The sequence below is a fragment of the Lycorma delicatula genome, chromosome 6 (assembly GCF_047948215.1).
Source record: "Lycorma delicatula isolate Av1 chromosome 6, ASM4794821v1, whole genome shotgun sequence".
NCBI lineage: Eukaryota > Metazoa > Arthropoda > Insecta > Hemiptera > Fulgoridae > Lycorma > Lycorma delicatula.
The window spans coordinates 165,262,365-165,279,618 of NC_134460.1; the positions used below are offsets into that span (position 1 = coordinate 165,262,365).

Here is a 17,254-nt window from a genome sequence, read left to right on the forward strand (position 1 = left end):
TTTGTAGTTATTCGTTTGATAAAATTTTACGTTTACAAAATGTATTAAGTATTTTATTTTTAACAAAATGACACCTTATTTGTAAAATTACGTCGACTAACAATCAAGTTATCGCATACAATTAACCCGTCAGTACACTTGCACGCTGTAATGCAAGCTGATCATTTTTTTTCCTGTTTTTATTCCTTCCGCTAAACGTAATAAAAATTATTAGTAACAAATAATAATAGTAAATTAATAAAAATTATTACCTTGCATTACGGTGCGAAAGCGTACTGCCGGGTCAATTGTCTGCAGTAACTCGACGGTTTGTCAACAGATTTTTACAAACGAGGTGCTATTTTGTTCAAAATAAAATGCTTATTAATATTTTGAAAATAAAGATTTGGTCAAACAAATAATTTACAAAGATATTGAAGATTAAAAAATTAATATGGATGTTTTTCAAATTTTTAAAGGCGAAGTTTTCAAAATATTTTATTTGTAGAATATGACTCTTAAATGTGCCTAAATTTAATTAAAGTAGGTTTACTTGTTCCTGAGAAATAACGTTCTTGTTGAAAATCACAAAAAGGCGTTCAGAAGGAGAACAAAGCAAAATAGAACTTCTGTAGATTTGAATTTTTTGCTCGTTTTGATGTCCTGAATCGGTTGCTGAAGTTCAGCAAATACGTCCCGGAACACTCCGTATAAAAGGTTTTCTGTTAAGACATCATTTTTAATTAATAATAATAATAATATATATATATATATATATATATATATATATATATATACGAGGTGTGTGAGAAAAGTAACGAGACTGACTTTTTACTTACCAATGTTTTTATTTTTTCAAGTATTATCCCCTTCAAAGTGGTTCCCTTGGGCAGCTATACACCGGCGAAGTCGTTTTTCCCACTCATGATAGCAGCGCTGGAAGGCTTCAACTGGTAGGGCTTTTAACCGGTCGGTCACAGTCTTTTGAATGTTCTCCAGAGTTAAAACACGTTTAAGGCACGTTTTAAGACACGGTTCAATTTCGGGAAAAGGAAAAAGTCACAAGGACTCAAATCAGGTGAATAGGGGGGTTGAGGAACCGTAGGAATGCGTTTTGAGGTCAAAAATTCCCTGATGGATATGGCCGTGTGACACGGTGCATTGTCACGATGAAGCATCCCCTTGTCTGCAATGTCTGGACTCACGCGAATCACTCTTTTCGTGAGCCTTTCAAGAACACCTTTGTAAAACACTTGGTTGACAGTTTGTCCTGGAGGAACAAATTCTTTATGTACGATACCCTACTGTAAAAAAGTAAATCGGCACGGTTTTAAGCTTTGATTTGCTCGTTCGACATTTCTTCGGTCGAGGACATGACAGAGTGTGCCACTCTTCGCTTTGCCGCTTTGTTTCAGGATCGTACTCAAATATCCAGGATTCAACACCTGTGATCACACGATTTAAGAATTCTTGTTCGTAGTCGATCCTCTCAAGAAGACCAACGCACACGTTTCTTCGGTTGTCCTTCTGTTCCGTTGTGAGGTTTTTAGGCACCGATTTCGCACAAAACTTTCGCATGTTCAAATCATCTGTCAAAATTTGATATACGGTGAAAGCGTTTAAAAGTTAACCGTTCAATCGTCATCCTTATTGTTAAACGACGGTCTGATCTCACAAGAACCCTTATACGCTCAACGTTTTCGTCAGATTTTGTGGCCGAAGGTCTCCCTGAGCGAGGTTGATCTTCAACGTGTTCTCGGCCTTCCAAAAATGATTTGTGCCAGCGGAAAACTCGTTCAAAGGTTACACTCGTGGTTCCCCAAGTTTAACACAAAACGTGATTGCACAACGTCGCACTAAATTCCGACGCTCAATTTTCGTAACACAAAACAAAAACACAACTTCACTGATGGCCCTGTCAAAAATAATGTGTCGGCTGAACGTTGTTGATACTCGTACTGAGCATGTGGAAGGGATGAACAAACCGGTCTAGCACAGACCGATAGACACAATGTTGCCAGATCGCTCGCAGTGTTACCAATCTCATTACTTTTCTCACACACCTAGTATAAATATTAATAATATAATATATATGTTTTGAAATTTTGTTTGTTATCTTTAATTCAATGTGAAGTACAGAACTTGGAATTTAATGTAGTAGAATAGAACATATATTTGATAAAATCCCCCCACCTTGATTTCTATTAAAAATTTGCATTAGTCCTAAAAAAGGTAAGTTTTGCATTGCGTTATCACGTAAGCGAGGCGTAATTCTGTAAAAAATAGATTGAATATTTTGCTTAACAGTTTTAACTCTTTGTGAATTATTAGCGTAATCTGTTTCTACGCAAAACCCGAAAGAAAAAAGTAAAAAATTTGTCGGGTCATAGATCTAGGCGGCTGATTGATGTCCCCTTTCCTTGAAATAACTCGTTCTGCAAATTTCTCACGCAATTACACCATAGCTTCAATCTGCTGGAAATATACAATACCTCATCCAATTTGTCCGATACACACCTTAAGAAATTAATTAGAAATAATCATTTTTATTTTCGTGCCTTGCGCTAAAGCTGTAGAATTATTGTAAAGCTGTAGAATAGAGTATTGTAATCGGTCCATTTTCAGCATATGCAGTTTTTAACGAATCTTTACACGTAAGGAACCCAAAAAAACCCCAAAAACGGTTGCATATACGTGTGTGTGTGTGTGTGTTTGTTAAATGTTTCATACCTTTTATCTCCAGAAGTACTTGACCGATTTTGACCAAACTTCTATCTACGGGGCATTGATGACGTTAAATGTTCAGCTTAATAGTCAAGGGGGTTTGTTAACAATTAAAAAATATTTTTAAAAAAAACAAATTTTCAAAATCGCACCCCCACCTCAATAAATGCTCTAAATAAACTAGCGGCTAAGTGGGTATAGTGGGTCATTAGTACCCTCCTTTCTCCGAAAGGAGCGCTAGTGTAGCACTGACGTACTGCTGCTGTAGTCGTCCGCTATGTTGTGACGTCACAGATGAGCGATAGAATTAAATAAATGAATAGGATTTAGTGTAAAAAAATATTTAAAGTGACCACTAGTACCGCCGTATCCGCGCGATGAAATACGGTATGCGCACGCGCTTTAGATAAAGGCATTTAATTATCGGTTTAAAAAACAAAAAAAAAGTTATATTTATATAAAATGAAAATATTTTAAAATAAGTTGTTTCTTTAAGCGAGTGTAAGCCGTGCATCAGAAAAAAGACGCGTGACGGGAAAGTCCTACAACTGTTTTGTCAGGCCTGCCTCGTGGCGCGAGTGGTAGCGTCTCGGCCTTTCATCTGGAGGTCCCGAATTCGAATCCCAGTCAGGCAAGGCATTTTCACACATGCTACAAATCATTTATCTCATCCTCTGAAGCACGCCTAACGGTTGATCGGAAGGTTAAAAAAAAACCTGTGTTGTCAGCTTTGTTTAGAATTATAAATTAAATTAAATTTTTAAAAGTCGATGCCAGTAAGAAGCTTAGAAAGTTATTTGTAATGGTTTTTAATTTAGCGTCTAATTCTGAAAGTCGAAATTTAAAAAAAAATCTGTTCCTAATGTTTTCAGCGTTTGTGAAGCCAGTTTTATTTTTTAGATTGCAATATTTTAAAGTTTATTGTTTACGCTTATAAAAATCGGTGTTTCAATAAATCTCGTTTGAGAAAAATAAAAAAAAGGAAAACGTTATCTTATAAAAATAAAAAAAGGAATAGAATAAAATAATGTAACAAGATTATTACCGAGCGTAAGCTAACTTTTTGTGGAATTCATATATATTTATTATTCTTTATTACAAGATTTCCAGAATTTTCTACTATAAATTTTTGCACGAAAATAATATATGATTATCAGATTTTTAAACCTGTTCGATACGCGATAAAAATATAATACTTAAAGAAATCGAGAAAATATATTTAATCGACGTAATTTTTCTTTTAAAGAATCATCCGCTTTTGCCGAAGCTCATGACAGGAACACAAGAAGTTCCTACGCAAAAATTTAAAGAAAAACAGTAAAAAATATTTGGTTCATATTTTACCGTTTAATCGATTACATTTTTAACTTAAAAATTATGGAGGCCTATTCGCAACAGTTCTGTTTGAATTAATTCAACTGAAAATTAATCTCGTCACTAAGAATAAATTTTAAAAGAATCTATGTTACCTATTTGCATTTCCAATAACCCATCGATGAACGGATGAATTGATCGTGCTTCATGTCTGCTGATGTTACCTCAGATGACCTTGAAAGCATATAGTCCAACCGCTGTATGTAAAATGCGATCTACGATAGTCTTTTGTTATAAACGTCTTGGAATTGACAAACCTGGGTTTTCATCGATACTTTCAGCAACAGGAATAATTTTTTTAACTGACTTTTTAACTATGTCCGTAGACTTGGACATTACATCAGTAAATCGGCAACTTTTCTCAAATTTAGCGATTAGTTTTACGATTGCTGTACTAACGCATTTCATTACGACCAAAAATACCACGAAATATTCATCAAATTTGTGGTTGATTGTTACAATTTTCTTCGCGATATTGGAAATATATCGTTCCATTTTCACTTCGTATTGTTTTTACTTAATAGATGTTAATAAATAACCCGTGTATAATTACCGCAAAATTCGACTGAATTCAATATGACATCTCTTAATAGATAACCCGATATACGAGAATGATATACCTCATACTGAAACCAGATATACCAGAACGATATACCTCAGTTACTGAATGATGAACGTCGGTGTGCTAGACAAAATCAAACGGTATAGTCTTGTCGCGACGTAACTAGAGTACTAATTTTAAATAGATATGAATTTTATTTCGTATTTTATCAAATGTTTTATATCGATAAGGTTTTGTATTGACGAACGAATAAACACGAGCACACTGAATCGGTGGCGGCTCGCATATAGGTACTGTGAAACTGTAGCACCCCCTATTTCCACTTGATATCATCGATAAAATTTAATATAACGAGTTTTTTATTCTTTATACTTGTACAATATATAATACTTAAGCTTATTGTCAGTAGCTATCCCCCGGTTTATGAAAAAGGTACAAAAATCTTTATACGGAACTGTCCGCTTCACAGTTCCAGCGGCGTGGCGTTTGACTGTTTTGCGCATGCGCACATAGAAAGCTGCACGCGAGGCTGCCAGCACGCTCCCTGGGGTGCTGGTGGAAGGTAGTTTTTTAGCCCGCGTGTGTTGTGCTAAAAAACCGTGTACCGTATTCTTAAATGTGATAAAATCCTAAATATAATATAACCATATAAACTCCTAAATTAGAATCGCTTGATAAGTTTCTGAATAAATTTTCTTTTAATACATTTTTGTTTCCTTTTACACAATTTTAAAACAAAGGCTAAAAATTTTCTGGAAAGCACCCCACTTAATTTTAGCTACGAGCTGCCACTGCATTGAATGTTTACTGAAATAAAGTTGCTTTAAATATTTCTTCGATATTTATAAAAACTGATAGTTAAACATTTTAAACCTACATATTCTAAATGTATAAATTATATTTGAGAGTAATAACTACGATTCATCGTTATAAAAATTTATAAAAACTACTTTGTGAATATTGTTATCGATCACTGAATATTTTTTATAGAATTTTTTCTCTATTATAGTATATATATATATATATAATTTTTTTTAAATATTACAATCCAGTATTGGAAAAATAAAGAATAAATAAGTAAATAAAAACGATAAATAATTTATAGATCTAAATAAAGATTTGTACATTGAAAGAGATTATTATTTTTATTTTTTTTTTAAGAATTCACTCTAACGAATGCTTCTGTTACCTTGCGATAAAAATAAATTAAGTTTTTATTGTAACTGCAACGTGCTAATAACAATACGTGCTATCGACAATATGTTTTTGCAGTAATATATTACCTTATATTTTTATAGCCTATTTTTAATATTGCACAGACTGTACTGAAGATTGTATCTTCAGAAGTGCATGCAGGCGTTTAAAGTAACGATTTCGCACGCGCAGAGAAGTTCTCTTAGCGATTCAGGCGACCTGCAATAAGAAAAAAATTAAGAGACTTGAAAGATCACACAAATATCAAGTACATAAAATTTGTAAATCCAATGAGCGTTTAGATATACATGTTACCACTTGAAAGGAAAAGGGCGGATAGTAAGAAAGGAACAATGCATCCTTAAAAGAACCGTGAATCAAAATTAACAGTTTTATAAGTGCAGATGCTTCGAGATTTCCACCGGATTGAGACCCCATCCATCGACCCATTACTGATTAAATATTTACATCGATCGGCTGATATTACAATGAAAGTAATATCGTTTTACTTTTAGAGACCAAAGAGCTACTTGAAGAAATCTGTTGGGCGTTCTCAAGGGAAATTCCTGTTCATCTTCATAATTGAATTGCGTACAAGTATTCTGTTAAAGTGTAAACCGATCCGGACTCTACAAGAGGTCCGGGTCTGATTATTTGTACAGTTTCGTCACATTGTAATCGAAGTTGCTTAATGTTTATACATTTATTTAGAATTTATCGTATTTACTCTATGAAAACAAGTTTTTTTTGGTCCACAACTCTGTAAATATTTTTGTATTTAAATGCGTAGTAAATTTATTTTTATTTTTTTTGCCCGGTCACTGTAGGACTACATAAATAGTTAACTTCTGAACTCCTTCATTCTTTCACGGTGCCGCTCCTTTCTTTCTTTCGGTCATTTTAGGTTAGCGCATTCTTTCTTCTTCAGAATCCCTTTGAATTCTATGATTTTTTCCTAAGCACCCTTCTGTCTTTTAAATCTATCGCGTTTATATTTGCTTCCCTTAGATCCACTTTAACTTGCGTGAACCATGTAAAGTTTGTCTTTTGGATATGATGCGGGTCCTTAGTAACACCGACTGGGGGGCCGATCAATCATGTATGATACGTATTTACTACTCCCTTGTTCGTTCCCGTTTGGATTGTGGTTGTGTCGCCTATTCTTCAGCTCGTCAAACCGTACTTAAGATGCTGGACGGTGTGCATCATTCTTTTCTTCGGCTTGTCACGGGTGCGCTTAGATCGAGCCCTATCGCAAGCTTACTTGTAGACAGTGGCGGGCCATCGCTTTGGGATAGACGAGACCAGCTTTTGTTGTCTTATTTTGCCCGTCTCAGCGGACAGCCGAATCACCCAGCTTTTGACCCGGTTCTTAAGAATCCTAATTTGAGGAAGTATGAGGACCGTCCACATTGTACTGCGCCTGTGGGTGTCCGTACACGACGTCTGCTGCAGCGTATGAATGTTAGCACTCCCTCGTTCTTTCCATCATGTCTGTGTTCGAATCCCCCGTGGAGAATAAACCGTGTGAATTTTACGTTTGATCTTACAACGTATGATACCGTATGATAACGCTACCTATTGTTTTCCAGCAGATGTTTCAGTTTCTCCTCGCCAAGTCGAACCCAGACGTGGTGGTATACACTGATGGGTCGAAACATGACGGTAACGTTGGTTGTGCTTTTGTTTTCGACGAACAGACTTATATGTTTGGCCTACCCGGTATTACGAGTGTGTTCACCGCGGAACTACTCGCTGTGGATAGGGCTCTAAGTATCGTTGGCCCTAAATATAGGAGCATTCTTATTTTCAGTGACTCGTACAGTGCTCTTCAGGCGTTGGAAACCCTTTATTTCGGACATCCTGTCGTCGTTGGCATTTATGATTAAAATCGTTGAGTTAGATAAACGAAACAGGGGGTAGGTTTTTGCTGGATCCCTAGCCACGTTGGAATTCTAGGTAACGAGAGGACAGATTCTGCTGCGAAAGAAGCAGAAAGAAGCTATTCAGCTTCCTTTCACCACCCGAGTTACACCTTTGATTTTATCAATCGTATATTGATTCCTCTTGCAGGGACTCTCGTCGTGAGGAAGTGGTCCTCTGTCGGTTACGGTTGGGGCATACGAGGATCACACACGAATATCTAATGTCAGGAGGAGACCCTCCCCTGTGCACACTATGCGACTGCCGCATGACTGTGCACCACATTCTCGTGGACTGCATATGTTATGCGGCGTTGCGTCGTCAGTTTAATATACCCAGCAGCATTCGTGATGTCTTGTGTAATGATTGCAGGATTTTGGAAAGGATGTTTCTCTTTTTGCATTGTACCGGGTTACTGCAAAGGATTTAATATACTTATATATGTTTTTCTGTAAGGAGAGTTTTTTAATCATTTTAACCTTTATTTTCGATTTGATTTTTTAGTTCTACGGGTTTAATTTTACTATCCGGGGAGGGGATTTTTGCACAACCCATCGGAGTCGGGTAAGTTTTTATACTTTCTTTATTCTATTATTTTAGCTTTTATATTTTATCAACTTTGTCTGCGGTATTAGTTTTGGGTTTTATTTTGTCTTCTTGGCTTGTTTTAGTAAATTTTTATTATACGGTTAATATTACATTTACACCTTGTGTGGTTTATTATTTTGGAGTTACTCTACCCTTTTAATAATAACTACCGCGCGATGATAACGCCCAGGCGTTTTTCACCCACAAAAAAAAAAAAAAAGTTTGTCTTGTCTTCGATACTCTGGTCAAAAATTCTCTTCTTAAGCCTGTTTGAATCCATTCTTGTAAGATGTCCGTAGAATCTCAGTCTTCGCTTACGTTTTTCTTTCATGATTCTATCTGATTTCTGGTAAATTTCCTCATTCCGTTGTTAGTTATTCTGGGTCCTAGGGTTATTCTTAGCATCCGTCTTTCAGAAAGTTAACCTTGGTTCAAAGCTACCCATTACGTCGCGAAGAAAACTCTTGGTCGCATTGCTGTTGTATAGTGCCTGATCTTGCGTATCCTTCAGATCCGTTTCTTATCCTTCAGACGTCCTTTGTTAGACCAAAGGATTTTAGTATCTGATTGACCCTGACGATGTTTGCTTCCTTGTCCATTCCATTTAATCGGATAACTACATCCAAATACCTACATTTCTCGTCTTTTTAATTCTTCCGAACTTTGTCCGTAATAATTTTGGTGCGTTCCTTGTATTCATCACATACTCTTTTTTTTCTGTAGAAATTTGTAAACCTATATTTTTGGTCGTTCAGTGTAAAACATGTAACTGTTGTTCTGCAGTTTCTATATTTTCTGCCAAGAGGCCGACATTCATTTGCAAATGCCAGACAGTCAACGTTCAGATACTCCCGCGCGTATCCCAATTTGACTTGCTTCAGGACTTTATCTTGGGAAGCTTTCCTCCATTCTCTTATGATCTCTTTCAAGACTAAGCTAAAGAGAAGAAGAGGTTCCCCTGCCTGACTCCTGTCTTTGATTCCAAAAGATGAGATATTTCCCGTTTAAATTTAATCTTGAACTTTGTATCTGTGAGAGTCTGCTTAATGAAATTTATTAGGTTCGGAACCGAACGATAGGCCTTTTTAAAATTTACAATGGTATTTCTTGATGACTACTTTCAAGTTAAAAATCCGTTGTGCTTCATTAATTATTTATTAACGATCAGTAAAATCTCATACTATGACAATCTATCACATAAAAAAATTGTAATAAACGGTCTAAAAGTATTGATACAAATGCGGGTACATAAATCCACCCTCAAAAAAAGTTTCAAAACAGAATTCAAATGAATCTTTGAATTTCACAAAATCCTATTTTGTTTAAAAATGAACAATTTCAAAACGTTCTTTGATTGCAACTTTATAAGGAAATTCTCATTGTGATACCAAAATTTCCCTCTTTAATATTTTTTCACGAGTGTTGTACTAGTTTAAAAAGTTAGCTAGTATAGTTCATTCAAAGAAACAGTCTCATGCAGAAAATGAAATGATCGTTTTGAGGTAGGAGCATTTACTAAACTAACCAAAAATGTTTAACGTTTACACCAACTTTTATACGGTTTACGGTTGAACAGTTATTTAATAGAACAGAGACAAATTTTGAAATTAGGTGTGAAAAATATTAAATTGCCGTCAATTTTATTACCGCTGTCGTAAACTGAAATTTTTTATGACAAAATTTGTTATTATTCATTACTCTTTGAAGTCATTAGTCGTAATAATACTCATTCGATTTAAAATATTTTTGTTGTTCTCCATGAAGGCTTCACGTGTAATAGTCTCATCTTTCCCGTAAAAAAAGGATGATGCGTGCGTGGGTTTGTTTGTTTGTTTGTTGTATGTGTTCATATTTTTACTTAGTTGTACGAAGTAAAGGAAGTATTGTGATCGCGAAAAATTTCGATTTTCAGATTTCAACGGAAATATCCATTTTGACCATCCCTGAATCCATTTTAACTAGTTTCGGCGTGACGTATGTACTTACGTATCTCGTATAACTCAAAAATGATTAGCCATAGAATGTTGAAATTTTGGATTTAGGACTGTCGTAACATCTAGTTGTGCACGTCCTATTTTAATTGCAATCGACTGAACCAAAAGTATCCAAAAAAATCTAAAATCCAAAACATTTGGATTTTGGACTTTTTCTTAACGGCAGTAATAAGCCCTCATCGAGAGCTTTTCAATGTAAGTGGTACTTACGTTCATCGGTTCCAGAGTAATAGCCAAATAAAATTTTAAATTAATAAAATGATGGATCTTACAAGGGGAAAGCACATCGGTTCAAAGCAGACTATATATCTTTTTTTGCTTTTTTTTTTAATTTAAATATTAATTTATTAATGAAATAATATTTTATGTACTTTTCATTTAAAAAAAAAAAAAAATGTGCATATATAATTTAATAGGCGTACAAGAAAGTCAGGCGGTATCCACATCAGATTTTTATTTTAGCTTCTGTTGGAGCGGACCACGTGTTGGGTCGGGCAGCTGCGCACGAACGATTTTGTTCGTTCTAACTATTTATACTTCTCGAACAATTCATTTGTTTGAGCGATTTATACTTCTTCATACGAACGATTTATCTAAAATTATATTTGTGTTTTGGTGATAAAAAAGGAAAAAATTAGGGTTTTAGCTGTGTTAATAAATCACAACTCGTGAAACGGCTTAAAATGTTTAGGATTTTGAAGCTTTTCGTTGTAAAAGTTTTTTTTGTTGTTGGTACGCTAAATTCATGAAGGTTTATTTCGTTACTGTTGGCAAAAAATTTAACAAAATCATGTGTAATGAAACGTAAGTCATGTAACATTTTCGCGGCGGGGCATAGTCCCACCTTTTTCTAGTACCGAAAAATATATCATTTTGAGGAAGAAGCAAATTTCCTTTCCTTTGTTTATCGGTTAAAAATTTATTTAAGGATTTTCGTAATTCAGGTTTTATTTTACTGGTGCAAAAGTTATCCGGTTAATTTTATAAAATGTTTTCTATTACTGAAAGCCCTAGTCTTTTGATAATTAGGATGACCTATCGATGTAGCTGATAATGATTTAATCTTTAAAAACATTTATTTATTGTTTTTTAATCGACTGTTGTATAAATTAAATAATAAAAATAATTTAACATCGATCTTAATTAACTCATAATTCTTAGTTCTTATTACTTCTTAGTTAATATATTAACGTGGTCTAATCTTAGACTGATACAGAGAGAGAACGAAAGAGAAGAAAGTGAGAAAAAAACCACTTGCTAAATCACTCACTCTCTCTCTCTCTCTCTCTCTCTCTCTCTTATATATATATATATATATATATATATATATATATATAAATTATATATAAATTATTTTTACCGAATAATAGTTAATTACAATTATAATCATTTAATTATATTTTATCACCGGAAATAATAAACGTATTTATTATTTTCTAATAACATTATCAAGTTATTTTCCTGGCATTATAATTATAGTAAATGATAAATTTGATCAAATGTAATCATTATATTAAATTTTCATTATTCTTTATCTAATTTTTAACAGCTAAAGCTTCAATAATTAGTTATGACCTCATTATCTATGTTTCCTTATCCCCTTACTTTCCATTGTTAAAATATTCTTTAAGCAAATATGAAATATTTGAAGTATTGTCTGTCGGGCTGTATTTTTCACCTTTATTCATTAATTTTTTCCGTTATATTAAAATTTTCTAACTGAAAGTATAAGGTCCCGGGATTCGAACCCGGGAACTCATCCGGAGGTCTCGGGTTCGAATCCCGGTCAGGTATTTTCACACAGGTTACAAATCGTTCATCTCATCCTCTGAAGCGATACCTAACGGTGGGGTCTGGAGGTTAAACAGGAAAAAACTGAAAGTGAAACGAACAATCTATTGGAAAATTTGAAGATAGACAACATTCAAAATAGATTTCAAAGATCGTTTGATAATAATATATATTTTTTTAATTATTTTTTCCGCAGTATTAGAACAGAAAAAAAGGGCCTGGGTATATAACACTTGATACGGGAAATAAATCTCAAACAAAAAATTTAACTCTACAGAACAGGTTTTTGTTAACTGAACGAATGAGAAACAGAAAAAAATTCTCACAAAACCTATTTAAGAAAATTTCAAAAGAAATATGTAGGAATTAATTTTTTAATATAACGGGTGGACCAAAAATAATTCCGGTTTTAAATTACTCACCGTTATCGTTTGTAGGGGTTATCAACTTTGAAATTTAAGACATTATCTGTATTAGTAGCACGGATCGCTGAACAAAATAGAACAAAAGAATCGCTGTTGTTAAAAACTCACTACAAATGTAATGAGTGTTTTGCAGAAGCGGTTCTTAAGTTAAGTAATTAAAACTCAGCGAATGAGTCAATAGTTAAGCGATTAATGAAAAAGTTTGAAGAAACGGATCCCGTTTTAAACATAAAATAATCTGGTTACCCTTACAATGACCAGTCTCGAGTCAGTGCGTGACAGTGTTGCAGCAAACCTAACAACATTTAGTAGTGATTGCAATTGCTAATCCACGCGCACGTGCACGCGCACACACACCGTAGTAGTAGTAGCGAGAAAAAACCTGGTTGGATAATTTTTATTTATCTATTTTTTTAATATACGTGAATATTACATAATTTTTAAGGTAAAATGTAGTTTTATTGCGAGAGATAAAATCAGACCCAAATGTTTTTACTCAACATTTTGATTTTTTTGAATAATTTTACTTTAAATGTTGCATAATTATGCGATTAATATTTAAAAATTTATATATTTAAATATATATTAAATAAAATCGTATATCTGTATAAATAGAAATATTAATGTTCGTTTGTTAAAAATCTTACATCTCCGAAAGTTCACAGATCGCTCTCTAATTTTGACACAACGTTGCATTTGAATACGTGCGTTTTTTTATTCCTATTATTTATATAACTAAGATGTCTCGCCTGTGTCAGGTAAAAACATGTTTTTTTGTTTTTTCAAAACAGCGCTATCTGTTGGACGTAAAATACGCTATACAAAATATTTTACGATTCCATTTCAATGTTTCCGATATGTGTCCGCTATAAACTAAAAAACTATTGGACCGCTTTACGCGCGGGGAAGAAGAGAAAAAGGGAAAATCGGAAAATGGAAAAACGCAAAAGGGGAAAATGGAAAAAATAAAAAAAGGGAAAGATAAAAACGGGAAAAGGAAATGGAAAAGGGAAATGGGAAAAGGTAAAACGGGAAAGGGGGAAGGGAAGGAGGAAAGGGAAACAAAGGAAAGAGAAATTAGGGAGTGAAAGGGAAAGTGGGAGGAAAAGGGGGAAATGGGGGAAATGGAAAGGGGATTAACAAAAATAAAAATTGTAAAAAAGGAAATGGGAAAAGAAAAGGGAGAAAGGGAGAATGAGTAAAAGGGAAAAAGGAAAGGTTAAATTTTGTGAAGTTCCGTAATGTTTTATCAAACTTTCAATTGTGTTCATATAATCTATATATATATATATATATGTGAACATTTACACACCCAAATGTAGCAATAGCGAAGCATTGCCGGGTCTGCTAGTTTTAAATAAAAATCTGTGGCAAGCAATGCCGGAAAAAGAATGCAAAAACCCTTTGTCGGTTTTTGTGAGAAGTATTTCTAGTTTTAATAGTTGTTTCTGGGTCTAGTGATTAACTCGTCATCGCAAATGAGTTGTTTAACAGGCGATTTTTTTTAAGGTTCTATAGTAAAGGTTAGTTGCTTTTATACGAATTTGATACTAGACAGCGGATACCTGTCTACATTAGCGGTCGGGGTTAAATTAACTACACGTCTCAGGAATGGTCATACTGAGTCTGTACTGTACCTCATTTGCATGTCATGTGTATCATCCTCATCTCATTGGACCCGGGGGGGGGGGGGTAATCGCTTATTTTTATCTAGTTGAACAGATTGTAACGTACACATTATGAAAAGAGATTAGTCGTTTCTGGAATAAAATATCCGATAATAAAAAAATCACGTGTCAAAAAAAAAAATTTATATTAGGGAAAGATTTGGAAAAATTAAATAAAAGGGAGTAATAAGGTAACTTATTTTTAGAAATTTTTTGCCGTTCATTCGAGGGTAAAATTAAGTTGGTAGTGTTTTTTCTTTTTTGGTTTTCGAAGAAAAATTCTAGTTATGAAATTACATTTCGAAAGTTAAAAAGCATCCGAGTAAAAATAAAATTACTTGTAAAACATTAATATTATCTGTAAAATAGATATTTTCTTATTTTATTTATAATTGTAATTGAAATTTTTTTGAATTCTCTTTACCAGAGTAGCAGTTTTATATAATACCATGAATGCAGTAAAAATCTAATTGATAATTTTTTTTTTTTTAAATTTGACCTTTTTACTCTATTATTATAAATAAAATAATAATTTTTAAATGTCTTATATGTTTATGAAGCTTCAAGAACAGCTGGTTTTAAAGTAAGTATCTAATTTTGCTTGCGAAATATGAAACATTCAGGTATCGTGTTTTTTTTAAAATTCATTGTATTTTAGTTGCAACAGTTCAAATTATGTAAGGTCCGTGATCTAAATGGAGAAAAGTTTAATTACTAATAACAGTGGTTACTTGATAAGATAGTTTTCAAAATTTAATGAATGTTGTTAAACATTTTTGTAAGAATGTAATTGAGGTAGATTCTAATCTCAGGGATTCCTATTTCTTAAAAGAATATACGACTGAAACGAAATCATTAAAGATGTAGAAATCTGTTATAGAATGCAATAAAAATATTTTATGAAAGAATTAAAAATACATATTTTCTATATTTGTGGATAGAATAAGGTAAAAATACTTTTACAAAGGTAATCTTATACGAGCCCACCGGGCTAGTCTAGTGGCTAACTCGTCATCAGCCGATTTCGAAGTTGAGAGTTCTAAGGTTCAAATCCTAGTAAAGGCAGTTACTTTTATACGGATATGAATACTAGATCGTGGATACCGGTGTACTTTGGTGGTCGGGTTTCAATTAACGACACGTTTCAGGAACGGTCGATCCAAGACTATACTTCATTTACATTCATACGTATCATCCTCATTCATCCTCTGAAGTAATACCTTACGGTGGTTCCAGAGGCTAAACAGAAAAATAGAGAAGTAATCTGACACGAGAAATTACGTTTTCACTCTTTATTTTATATTTAAATTTAACGGTTATAATATACTTACTGAAATGAATTTTAGTTAATAGATTATTTAAAATAATTTTATATTCCAGGCAAAAAAAATAAAAATCTCGAAGAAGGTGATGGAACCAAAACTCCAAAAGCCAAAGGTAATATAAATTTTAATAATGCAAATTTATAAATAATTTTCAGGTAACAATTGCACGAATTTAATATTTTATTTTTAACAATATAAATAATATATATATTTTTTTTTATACGAGGGTAAGTCGATTATTATCTGCAATGTAATTATAAATTTTATCGCATTAGAAATAGGAAACTTACATGTACATCAGTTTTCAACATAGTTCCCTTGCATTTCAAAGCACTTGGTCCATCATTTAACAAGCTTCCTGATGCCCTAATAAAATAAGGGTTTCGGTTGAGCTGCGAGCCAGGAATTCACCGCTTCTTTCACAGTTTCGTCCGAGGTAAATCGACGGCCCCTTAATGCCTCTTTGAGTGGACCAAACAGGCGGTAGTCAGAAGGGGCAAGATCAGGACTATACGGAGGACGAGCCGGTACTTTAAAGTTGAGTTTTTGGAGCGTTTCAGCAGTGCGGGCAGCAGTATGTGGACAGGCATTGTCGTGCGACAACACAACACCCTTCGACAGCAGTCATCGGCGTTTGCTTCGAATCGCAGGCTTCAGCTTGGCAGTATGCATCTCACTGTAACGCTCACTGTTTATTGTCGTGCCCCTTTTCTCATAATGTTCCGGTATTGGGCCTTGTGAGTTCCAGAAAACCGTAGACATTAGTTTTCCTGCGAACGGTTGGGTCTTGAACTTTTTTTTTTGCAGAGCGAATTTGGATGTTTCCATTCCATACTCTGTCGTTTACTCCCCGGCTCGTAATGATGGATTCGTGTTTCGTCACCGGTGATGATTCTGTCTAAGAAAATGTCCCGTTTGTTACCGTAGCGATCCAAATATTTTTGGCAGATGTCCAAGCGCGTTTGTTTATGCGACTGTGTAAGTTGTTTTGGGACCCACCTTGCACAGACTTTATGAAACCCACGTCTGTTGTGGACGATTTCGTAGGCAGAACGTGATGACTAATTTGCAGACGATGTGCCGCTTCATCGATAGTTACTCGTCTGTCTAAGAAAACCGTGTCGCGTGCACGCTCAATGTTTTCCTCATTTGCGGCGGTAAACGGTCGTCCGGCTCCTTCGTCGTGCGTAACACTTGTGCGACCGTTTTTGAATTTTTCAATCTGTTCGTAGGAACTCCGTTGCGGCAACACATGTTCCCGTACCGCACCGAAAATCTTCGATGAATTTCGGCCCCTGATACACCTTCCGACCGCAAAAAACGAATCGCTGAACGTCGCTCTTCTTCGGTGCAAACAGAAAGCGGAGCAGCCGTGGTTAACGGCAGGACAGCGATAATGGAACTACCCTAGCAGCATCAAACCTGCAGAGACATAACAACAATTAAACCACGCATGCTTCATCTACGCAACACGACAGTACTACCGACATAAACAAAAATATAACTAACTTGCGGATAGTAATAGACTTACCCTCGTATTAATCTTCATATTAGAATGGAAATTCTAAAAATAAATGAATAATTTTAAATTATAATTAATTATATTATAAATAATAATAAATTTTATAATAAAACTCATTTAGTTTCTCAATTTACTACTATGACCATACATCCACACACGCGCGCGCACACAGAGAGAGAGAGACGG

At 34.3% G+C, this 17,254-nt stretch overlaps 1 protein-coding gene across 3 annotated transcripts in view; it reads left to right on the plus strand.

Moving 5' to 3' along the window:
- The window catches only part of LOC142326472 (putative tubulin polyglutamylase TTLL9), a 388,004-nt gene that overhangs the window by 297,592 nt on the left and 73,158 nt on the right, over nucleotides 1-17,254 (plus strand). For all 3 annotated transcript variants that reach the window (XM_075369043.1, XM_075369046.1, XM_075369044.1), the window contains one exon: nucleotides 15,602-15,658. The gene's annotated coding sequence lies outside the window, so the exon portion shown is untranslated. The remainder of the gene's footprint in view (nucleotides 1-15,601; nucleotides 15,659-17,254) is intronic.